Genomic DNA, 12,105 nt, shown 5'->3' with positions numbered 1-12,105 from the left:
ACAACACCAGAGAAGGTAAGTGAAGAACCTTGTTGCCTATGGAAAAGCATTCTTAAATTGATGGTTTGTTTTTTAAGACTATCCTAGGGTAGTTGTCCCAGTTTTAAGTTGTGAAGCTACAAGCTACAACTATAGAGGAGGTTATGTCTCATGAACTTGAAATTTTAACAAGTAAATGTGTGCAAGTGTGCATATGTGCGTGTTGAAGTAGGGGAAGTCCAGACATATGCTTGGAAAGCATTGCAATTGCTGGACAGGCTCAGCCTGGTATTCGGTGCTCTTCATTTGGCTCCTTCCCAAGCCCTCCTTGCACATCACTCATCACTTAACTTCATTCTACGCTAGAGCCAAATGGACCTGATTAGATGCTATTCTTTGAACACGCTGCTTGTTTAATGCTTCTTGCCCTTCACTTACAGTCAATTTCTCTGCCAGCCTTTGGAACAAATAAGTGGACATGCTTTTAGATCTTTGTCCTCTCTGAAGGCATTCCCCTCCCACCTGGCAAGTGGGAGTGATGTTGCTATTGTCTGTACTTACCTCTTTTACATCACCTTGAATATTTTATAGTGCAGACTGGCTTTTCTCAACCAATAAGCTGAGTGAGAACTCAGAAAATATTCTGACTCAATTCAGTATACCAGCAATATTTGTCTGAATGAGAACAGGAAGCAGAAAGAGGCAGGGCCAATAATGGGAATCACTCCCCCCAAATGATGCGACAGACTTTGATAATCCCCCATGGAAGGAGTGGGTGTGGGATGGGGGTGGAAGGGGTTGGTGGGGGACATGGGAAGATGGGAGGGAGAAGAATTGATATGTAAAATAAGATTGCTTCTAAATTTAAAAAAAATAATGGGAATCACTGATTTAGACTAAGTTCTCCAAATGAGACCCAAGAAAGGTGGAATACACAGTTAACACATTGTGGTAGCAGTGAAGAAACGCCGAAGCTTAAGAGATCAGTCAAAGAAGCTTCTAGAATATGAGAGAATGCTGTGAAACTGTATTTTAGATTCAGAAATCAACAGGACTTTCTTAAGAGCTGGGTGAGGAGTATAGTCACTTCAGGTTTTAGGATTATAAGTGACATAAAGTTGACACAGAGTATTTCAGGAAAAAAGTAAAAACTCATTGCCATAGGTAAAGTTCAGGTTACCTTAAGAGACTCAAACACCTGGATTACAATAACTTTTCAATTCCTACTTCTGCTTTCTTCCATATCATGTCATTCTCTGACCAGCTACAACTCTACTCTGAATCCTGCAGGACAATAACACTCCTTTCTTATTCACTCTAATAACAAACACTGGAACATGTCATTGGGCAAACTTAATTCTCACCCCTAGCCTTCACCAGTCAATCCTGGGACCAAGGTGATCAGCCCACCTCATCTCCAAATGAGTCATGTGAAGAATTTTTAGCCAGAGGCAGCCTGATTTGAAACACGAAGCTCAGATAGATACAGATATAGACTCCCAAGGAAATGTGAGTCCCAGAAACTAGAAGGGTAGTTGTGGATGCTCTGCAGGTCTGTGTGCTACACATCTGGTTCAGAACATAGTAGTCATATTGGAAAAGGGAGACACAGTAAGAAAGGAGATTTGCTCATATTGTAGAGCAGATCAGTGGACAAATAATTCCAATGAATTTTCCAAATTTGTGTCTCCAAATCATGATAGTAACTTTTAAAATTTAAATTAGAAGCAATCTTATTTTACATATCAATATGTTCCCCCTCCTTCCCATCCTCCCATTCCTCCCACAGACCCCCATCCCATCCCTCTTCTGCTCCCCAGGGAGGGTAAGGCCTTCCAAGGGGGATCGTCAAAGTCTGTCACATTATTTGGGGCAAGGCCTAGGTGCTCTCCAGTGTGTCTAGGTTGATAGAGTATCCCTCTATGGGGAATGGGCTCCCAAAGACCATTTGTATACTAGGGATAAATACTGTTCCACTACTGGTTAACTTTTACAAAGAGCTTACCATCATTTCTCTTTCCTCAAATACTTAACTTCATTCTTCATAAGGATTCATCTCCCTGAGGAATAAAACCCAGGATGCAGAATGGGGGTGAACCCCCGTGAGTATGGTGTGGAGTTCATGTGTGGGAGTAGGATGTCTCTCCTTCCTGTTGATTAATATAAGTTGGAAAAAGGAGAAGAGAGGAAGGCATTTTCTGTAGGTTAAAAGAAACTTCAATAATCTTATAAGTTTTCAGAGACATTCCCTCTATAGTAAGAGGATACCATTTACAACTCTCCAGTACAATGGATGTTAGGCCAACTCTGCTGCATGGAATAGATATCCCTTTACACTGAGGCTCAAAATCTGTTTTATTTCTTATTTCTCTTTTCCTAAGAAATCTCATCTGGTATAAAATATAGTCACACTGCATGCACATGTGTGTGTGTGTGTGTGTGTGTGTGTGTGTGTGTGTGTTCATATGTGTGGGGTACATATGTGCGTGCTTACATGAAGTGCTAGTGGACAAACTCTAGTGTCATTCCTCAGGCTCATCCACTTTTCATTTTCTTTTGAGGCAGGATCTCTCACTAGCCTGAGCCTATTAGGCTAGGCTGCCTGGCCAGCAACCCTGAGTATCCATCTGCCTATCTTTGACTCTACCACACTGGAATCACAAGGGCATGCCAACAATGCATCCCCTTCCCACCTTTTAAAATGTGGCTTCTGGAGATCAAACTCAGTTCCTCATACTTGCAACATCAACACTTCAACAACTGGTCTGTCTCTCCAGCCCCGTTATACTTAGCATTAAAATAAGCAAGCAAACAAACAACCCCTTACACTGAAGTGCAACATGGGTTCTCTCATAGAGGAGTCTATGAGAGGTAGTGACCTCCTGAGGTCTTACCACCAGGTGGCAGCAGAGAGGACCAAGACTACATCTTCAATATCCCCCTAGAGCCAATACCTTTTGGGGTTGTTTTCCTGCCTAGCTGAGAGGAATGAGATGCGTTGATGTGAATGAGATGGGTTTTGGTCATGATTTCATCATTGGCTAACTGTGGAACCAACACTGCCCTTTCAATTTCTTAATACTTCCCAATGGAACATTTCCTGCACAAATTTTCAGAGGGCTGGGAGATGGCTCAGCAGCCAAAGTGTTTACTGTGCAAGCATGAGGACCAGAGGTCTGGTCCCCAGAAACCACACTAATGCTGAATTGGTATGGCAGCCTACTTGTAATTACTGTGTCAGAAGGCAGACACATGAGATCCTGGGAACAAGCTTGTTATCAACAACAAACTCAGTAAGCTCTGCATTTGACTAAGAAACCCTGCCTCAAAAACTAAGGTTAAAAAAAAAAGAACAGTAGAAGAAGATTCTTGATATCAACCTTGGTGCCCCACATGCACATGGCCACTTATGCACATGTACCCCCCCACACTCACACCTGCACACACACTATATACTCACATACACAATAAAAAAGAAAAATTAAATAAATAGATGGACAATAATAGATGGGCAATAACTAGGCTATATAATATTTCTGTATGAGACGAGACTTTATGAATAATGCTTTTACACAGAGTATGTGATATTGGTACTAGAGAAGTTTGTGAGCACCTGAATTGAGGAAAACCCTCTATGATGTTTCTGAAATGGATTACCGTATGTTGACCTACTATGTCTATTGGGAGTAGAAAATGAATTCTTGTCAATTCTGATCTTTTTCCTCCCACTTCTTCTTAAACATTCATAAGGGGGTCAAGAACCATTATGCTCCCACCTGATTCACAGGCATGTGGTTCTTATTAGTATTGGCTGTTTGATAGTCTTCATCTCACTATGGAGTCATATAAAGCCTGAGGGGTCTATCCATGCAATATCTTTCCCTACCCCACTAGCACATAAGACACATCCATGCATCCACTATCATTCACAAGCCATCCTTATGTGAGAAAGGCTGTCCAAAGGTCTCATGTTCTACGTTTGATATTGAAGATGTCTACAGTCAGTGGTTTTCATAAAAGTGAGATCAATTTACCATTTCTGCCATTAATGAGAATGATTTACACCTACCACTACCAGAAAGGGAAGAAAACCCTCCCCTTGCCTTCAGAGCCCTCAGACCACCTGATGTATGTGTGTTTCCAGAATTTGAGTCCAGGACTTGTATCTGCTAAGTGAGCATTCCACCACTGAGGGTTAATCCCCAAACACAGCACTTTATTTTATAACAGTCTTTTATCCCCTTTATCTACTTATGTGTTTAGCCTGATAGGAACAAAGCATCAAGTCCCATTTCAGGAAAATTGCTAGTAATTACAAGGTTCTTTATTGACTTTCAACATTCTTTCCCAACTCACATGATCTTTACTTCTTCATAGTGAGTAGGTGGAAGTCTATGTCCATAATACAGCACAGGTCCTTTTCTTGCTTTCATGTTTCATTTGGCTTTATGATGATGATGATTGATTGATTGATATGTTTGTATCCCACTAACACAAAATGACCTTAAATTGTGATTTGTGAATCATAGGTGACCATCATCATCAGGGCAGAAAAAACATATCCTTCTAACAACGAATACACCATAATTAAAAAAAAAAAATCAATGAGCGTAACATGCTATCTTACCTTATAACAAAAAGGGAGTTTGTATGTGGAATTAGCATTAGTAATTGACTGACCTTCAATGGTGGCTTTTGTCATGGATTCTCAGGGCATACCCAATGCTATGACAGAGTAATCTTGAAATGATGAAGAGGAAAGCAAATGTCTGTATGTCTGTATGGGCGAAAGTCGTACTAGCTATAAATATAGAAAAGAGTGTTGTTAGTTAAGGAATGTATCTAGGAGAAAGCATCTATAGAAGCTATAGAATCTAGAAGAGTCACACCTAACACCACCAGACAGAAACACTTCCTAGCTGCCCCTGTGTTTGCAGCCCAATGAGGCCCCCCTTTCGACATCTAGTCTATAATACAGTAATATAATTAATTTGTTTTAAGTACTAAGTCATGATACAAGTGCGATATTATGTAGTATGGAAATAATATGATGGTTAATTGAGTAGATAAGATATAAAGAAGGTCTGTGACTTTTTTATTGTCAAACATTCCTGGAGAATCCTCACCTCTTGACCAGGCATGGAAGAAGTAATAGTGAACGAACATTGGAAGAGGAAGGGAGCCCAACACAGAAATGTCACAAGTCTTGGAAGCATGGTATCAGTATGGCATAGTTTTACTTGTAAGCTATAGGTCTATTTATTGTGTGGTAGCATGTAAAATTTAATCAAGATAGACAACTAAAATAAAGAGAGCACTTAACTATGGCATCACGTCCAAGGCTTCTATCGCCATCTCAGAGTGACGATTGCTCCTGATACATTCATGTACTCTGTGTCTTTGAGTTTACTCATCAAAGGGAGGACACCTTGGGACTGACCCAAAACCAGGCAGTCAAAGTTCATCCTACTCATGTCACAAACTACTAACTGGGGTCACTTTGCTCTCTTGAGATAAAAATCATGAACAGGCAGGAGGAAACTTTTTCAGTGTTGACATCTTGAGCTCCTGAATGCTAAGGGATTTCAAATCTCTGGGTTATAAATCTAAGACCAGACTTATGATTCCAAGTGTTGAATGTTCAAGACTTACAGCTCTAGGCACTTGGGTCAGAGCCAGCTTTGAGTCTTCAATGCCAGCAGCTAGTGCTGCAGCTCTTGGATTTTTGGAATTAGGGCCTTGACACTTTACACGGGCTAGCGGTATAGCTCCTAGGCTTGGAGAAAAGCACCCTCAGTTTTCAGTACCTTTCAGCTCTCTGGAACTCTTCCAGTTACCTGGTCTTATTGCTTCCACTCTATTTTTTCTTAATTAGTGTTTTAAATTAACATGCAAAGTAATGGGTTCACTCTGTCTTTATAAGCTTTTATCTTTGTAGTACTTAAATTGTCCTTCATAGGCACCTCAGCCTCTGCTGCCAAACATTCTCCATGACTCTGCTTTTGCTTTCTGGCTGCCAAGTGAGCACAGAGAGTCCCAGAGTCTTATAGAAACCTCCCCAGTACCTTCTAACTTTTGTTGCTGTCTGGAGCCTCATTCTAGAAGCCCAGGATTTTTTCTGCTCTTAATGTTACAAATTAAGCCTTTTCTCAACCCATGAGAAAGGCCACAACTAAGTGAGTAAAAATGAGCACATTGTCACTTATAAATATGGTTGAGGAGAAGAGCTTTATTGTAGATGTGAGGGAGAGAACAACCAGAGGCATCTGGAAGGGTCCAGCAGAATAGACTGGGTCATGAGAAGAGACAGAGGTGGGAGAAAGCAAGAGAAAAGGAGAAGAGAGACAGGCAAGAGGGGGCAAGGAGTCAAGAGCAGAGGAACCAAAAGGCCAAGAGAGTATATGGGAACCAAGAGGGCATGTAGCCAAAATGGCTGAGTTGTATAGTAATTAGAAGCTGGGGGAAGGGAAGGCCCTGGGCTAGAAAGGTTGAGGGTAGGGAACAGAATGATAAATGCTGGGAGGAGCCACAGGTACTGAGTAAGATTTGTTCCAGGCTTCTTTGGAATCTAACAATAATTGCTAATGACCATTCAGAAAAAGTTTCTTTGTATTTTTTGTAGACTTATTATTTTAATTTATGAGTATATGGGAAGTTGGGTTGAAAGTATGTATGCAAACACATGCATGCAGGTGCCCATGGAGGCCAGTAGAGGGCATTTGATCTCCTGGGACTAAAGTTGCAGGTCATGTGAGCCATCTTTTGTGTGTGGTAAGAATAGAACCAGGGCCTTCTTAACGGGGCCTTCTATCTCCTGATATAAGCTGTGATTGGAACTGTGTGTGTGTGTGTGTGTGTGTGTGTGTGTGTGTGTGTCTGTCTGTCTGTCTGTCTGTCTGTCTGTCTGTAGAAAGAGCCAAGAACCATTACACTAGAGAAAAGCCTCCTACATTAGCCTACAAACAATTAAACAGAACCTGCTTAATTAGACAAAAAGGAATATGACCTGTTTCTGCATAACTTTTAGAGCATGGTAACGAAACAGTCTTGTTTGTGCACAGCTTCTATTTTTACCTACCACATGCCTCAGATAAGAACCTACTTCAAGCTTTTTGCAGAATAACCAAGAAGGTATTCCTCCTCTTATCCTACATAAATAAAGTTACAGGATCCATGGTGTCATGTAGAGATCACTTACAGAGGCTTAATATGGCCTATGTGAAGGCTCTTCAAGCTTGTGTAAGTTGTTGGGGAGATAACTGGAGCAAGGCCTCCTGAAGCAGAAGTCACAGCTATAGTATTTCTCAGAGGAATCATGACTTATCTAAAGCAACCAAGCTACTATGAAGACATTTTTGGTGAATGGTGGAGGGAAATGATATTTAGAGCTAGAAAAATGACTCAGATGTGAAGCACTTGCTATGTAACCACAAGGACCGTCTTAGTCAGTGTTCTGTCGCTTTGAAGAGACTCCATGACCACAGCAACTCTTATCAAAGAAAACATGTAATTGGAGCTTGCTTATAGTTCAGAAGTTTATTCCATTGTCATCATAGCAAGAAGCATGGTAGCATGAAGACAGGCAGATACAGTGCTGAAGACATAGCTAAGAGTTCTATGTCTAGATCAGCAGAGAGCTGGATGACAGAGACACTGGGTCTGCCTTGAGCACTGGAAACTCCAAAGCCCATGTCCAATGACACACTTCCTACAATAAGGCCACACCTACTCCAACAAAGTTACACTCCTAATTTCTATCAAATAGCACTACTCTTTAATGACCAAACATTCAAATATGTAAGCCTATGGGGACCATTCCTATTTAAACCACCTCGATCCCCAATACACATATAATAAGTCAGGTATCTAAGTTATTCAATTGCTGTAAATAGATACCATGACTAAGTCAATTTATTTTTTATACATTTTTTAAATTTAAATTAGAAACAATTTTAAATTTAAATTTAAATTAGAAATATGTTTTACATGTCAATCCCAGTTCCCTCTCGTTCCCCTCCTCCCCTGCCCCCTATCTCATCCCCTCTCTCCTCCCCAGGAGAATGAGGCCTTCTATGGGGGATCTTTAAAGTCTGCCACATCATTTGGAGCAGGGCTTAGGCATTTCCCCATGTGTCTAGGCTGAGACAGTATCCCTCTATGTGGAATGGACTCCCAAAGTCCATTTGTACATGAGGGATGAATACTGATCCATTGCTAAATGTCATAAAGACTTCCCAGTCATTCTAACAGACACCCAAGTTCAGGGGGTCTGGGTTGGTTTCCCAACTGTTAGTCAAGGGTCCATGAGCTTCCCCTGGTTCAGGTTAGCAGTTTCTGTGGTTTTCTGCAGCCTGGTCTTGACCCCTTTGCTCATCACTCCTCCCTCTCTGCAACTGGATTCCAGGAGTTCAGGTCAGTGTTTAGCTGTTGATGTCTGCTTCTGCTTCCATCAGCTACTGGATGAAGGCTCTAGGATGGTATATAAGGTAGTCATCAATCTCATTATAGGAGAAGGGAATTTAAGATAGCTTCTCCACTATTGCTTAGATTCTTAGTTGGGGTCATCCTTGTAGATCTCTGAACATTTCCCTAGTGCCAGATTTCTCTTTTAGATCTATAATGGCTCCCTCTATTATGGTACATCTTTTCTTGCTCTCCTGTATTTTCTCCTGGTTCAATCTTCCTGCTCCCTCATGTCTTCCTTTCCCCTCCTCTTCTCCCATTCCCTTTCTCTTTATTCCCTCTCCCCTCCCTCTATGGCTCCCAATTTGCCTAGGAGATCATGTCCCTTTCCCCTTCTCTGGGGACCATGTATGTCACTCTTAGAGTTTTCCTTGCTTCCTAGCTTCTCTACACCATGACCAAGTTAATTTATGTAAAAGAAAGCATTTAATTGGGGACTTGGTTATAGTTTCAAAAGTTAGTCCACGATCATGGCAGGGAATGTGGTAGCATGTAGGTAGACCTGATACTGGAAAAGTAGCTGAGAGTTTTGCGTACTGATCCACAGGCAGCAGGCAGAGATAGACACTGGCTTGAAAGTGGGCTTTTGAAATTATAAAACAAACCTCCAGTGTTATATCTCCTCCAACAAGGCCCCACTTCCTAATGCTTTCCAAGCAGTTCCACTAACTAGAGACCAAGCATTCAAACATGTGTGCTTATGGAGCCATTCTCATTTAAACTATAACATAAAGCTTAATGCAAATAGCTGTTAACTCCAACTTGGAGGGACCTGATGGATACTTTTGGATTCCATGTACACACACACACACACACACACACACACACACACACACTTGCATGTATACTCACAAAGACACATGCATATAAATAAATAAAATGAAAATGAATATTTTTTTCAAAAAGGCAACAACTTTGTTTAGTTAAAAGAAAAGAAAACACAACAAAGTTCTTATAATAAAGACTGTCTATAACATTAGTATTCTCAAGAGTTTTTAACCATTCTTAACTTCTAGAAAAACACCTTTAAAAACAGTTGAATTTCTCTAATGTGCCTCACTCAGACCCTCTAAACAGCCAACTCACAGGTCAACTTCATTGTTCCAAGTATCTTTTGTTGTATAAAAGATACCTCAAAATGTAATGATTTAAAATGTCTATTTTGTTTGTTTTTAGTCCTACAAATCAAGAATGTGTCACTGGTACAGTTAGTTTGTCTCAGGCAATAGATGTAATGTCCGGGTTGGAGGGTTGATTTTTTTTTAAATGGGCTTCTTCATTAACTTGATTGATCTAAGAGCTATTACAATAAGCAATCAACACTGTTTATTTTTATTTCATCTAGATCAGTTTACTAAAACTCAAATGGTCTCTGCATGTGGGTTGACTTTCTTACACAACACAGGCTGGACTTCAATGGAGACCAGACAGAAGCTGCAAGGCTTTGTAGTTTCCAGCCTGGGTAGTACCAGCATATCATTTCCATCATGAACTGTTGGTCAAGCAGGTCACCAAAGTCATCCCAATAGAAGACAACTGGATTTAAGAATAGCAGACTTTCTTGCAATTTTACTTGCATTGATGTGCAGACAAGAGCAGCTGGCAGAGGGAAGGAGAAACTGCAGAGTTGTTCTAAACCAAGCCACCATCTATCTCAAATGTGTCAAAAGGAAAACAAAGATCCAGAATGATACAAAACTTACTCAAGTTCGCGTAGAAAGGCAGACACAGAATTCAGATGGAATTTTTTAACTCCTTCCACCCAAGTGTGCCTCCCTACAGTAATGCCTTGCATTAGTCAGACTTCACATTGTTGTTATCAAGTATCCAGAAGAAGAAAGATTATTTTGGTTTAAGGACTTGGATGATTCAGTCCATCAAGATAGGGAGGACACATTCAAACAGAGCAGTTCACATCACACCTGCCAAGAAACAGAGCAGAATTGATATAGGAAGAAGCCATGGCAATATGTAGGGCACACAGACAGTGACCTGCTTCTTCCAGCTACACACTACTTCCTGTCCTTCCTCACCTTGCAATAATGCTATCACATTAAGCATCCACAAAAAGACTAGTCAATTGATTAGGTGAGAGTCCTCTTGATCCAGTTGTCTCTGGAAATGATCTCACAGACAAGTGTGCTTCACTAATCTCCTAAGCATTTATTAATCCAGTCAAATTGACAGTTGAGATTAAATAGTGAGACTCTGCCTCTCATCCGCTGATACTTACACATATTATCCCCTCAAACCTTAACACTCCACCTCTGGCCTCCCAAAAGGCTAATCTCAACCTCATAACACAATAAGCATTCAGTCACTCTCATGAGTCTCAGTAGTCTGCACGGTTTCAACCAATTTCAAAAACCACAAACCAAAGCCTCCTTCCTGTAAGATGCAAGGCAAATTTTAGCTATAAGCCTCTGTAGAAATCCAAAAGAAAATTACACACTTTCATTGGATAGTGGCACAGAGTAAATATCCCTTTCCCACAATGAAGGAGGAGGACATGAAAAAAAGGTGTGAGACAAAAGCAAACTTAAAATGGATCAGGGCAAACAACACATGCTCTAGCTCTGTGTCTTGAGTCTGGTGTGATCTGTGTCATGTGAGCTCTGAGAAACTTGGAATGGCTGCTCCCCTGGGTTTACCATTTGCAGTACATCCAGCCTCTCTTTTAGTCTGGCTTCACCTGTTGCCTCCAGCTCTTATGGACACACTTTCTATTTTCACAGCAGTGCTAACTTTCAGGATTCTCCCTTCCAACTTCACAGCCTTACACATTGCACTTTCAGCCACTCAGTTCAGGAAATCCTACCTAATATACATGACTTGGCACCCAGGTCTTCCTTGGAAATCTTTAGGGGAGGCTCCATGACATTGTAATCATGGTATTCTAAAGGCCAGCAAAACCAGCAGCCATGTCAGCAATGCCAAGTTCTGCTGCTAATGTGAATTCCTGGGTGAGTGAATTGAGAAACTACTTTCCTAGGTGGTTATTCATAAGCACCATACCCCTTTGCCTCTCTCTTCTTTAAGGAAAGCCAGTCAAAGAAGATGATGGTTTTGTTCCCTAGAGTCTACAGTAGGAATGAATGGTTAGCTACTTCCAGATTTGTTTTCAGTGCATGGTTCTTATAGACTCAATGCTGTAAATGTGGCCAACAATAGACATGCCACAGACTGAATGCTATGTTGTTTTCAAGTTTCCTTTGTGAAATTAATCAGTCCATCACATTTAAACTTAGCCTCACATAGGTGTTTCAAGGCAGAGACAAAATGCAGACAGATCCTTTACCTAAATGCAACAAAATCATTTCTATCCCAGTTCCCAATAATAGTGTCTGTTCTAATTAAAAAAAAAAAAAAAAAACAGCATGAGAGAGAGAGAGCTGCCATGTGACAGAGTTCTAGTGGAGAGGTTTTTTTATTAGGGGAAAGGGATCATAAAAAGGGGAAAGGGGAGAGGGGACACAGCTTCTAGGGACAGGAGCAGCAGAGAGGAAAGAGAGGCAGAGACAGACAGACAGAGACAGAGACAGAGACAGAGAAACACAAAGAGGAATAGACAGGGAGAGAAAGAAAGAGAGGAAGATAAGAGGAGGTCAAGACCCTTTAAAAAGGGAATGTAGTGAATATGCACAGGTGATACTCTTAGCTCTT

General features: G+C 40.9%; 1 protein-coding gene across 3 annotated transcripts in view; it reads left to right on the top strand.

Annotated features, from left to right (window-relative positions):
• Astn2 (astrotactin 2) overlaps window positions 1-12,105 on the top strand; it is a 951,602-nt gene that overhangs the window by 564,110 nt on the left and 375,387 nt on the right. The window lies entirely within an intron of this gene.

The sequence above is a fragment of the Phodopus roborovskii genome, unplaced genomic scaffold (genome assembly GCF_943737965.1).
Source record: "Phodopus roborovskii unplaced genomic scaffold, PHOROB, whole genome shotgun sequence".
Classification (NCBI taxonomy): Eukaryota; Metazoa; Chordata; class Mammalia; order Rodentia; family Cricetidae; genus Phodopus; species Phodopus roborovskii.
Note: the sequence above shows the minus strand (reverse complement) of the source record. Positions and strands in the feature narration are given on the sequence as shown.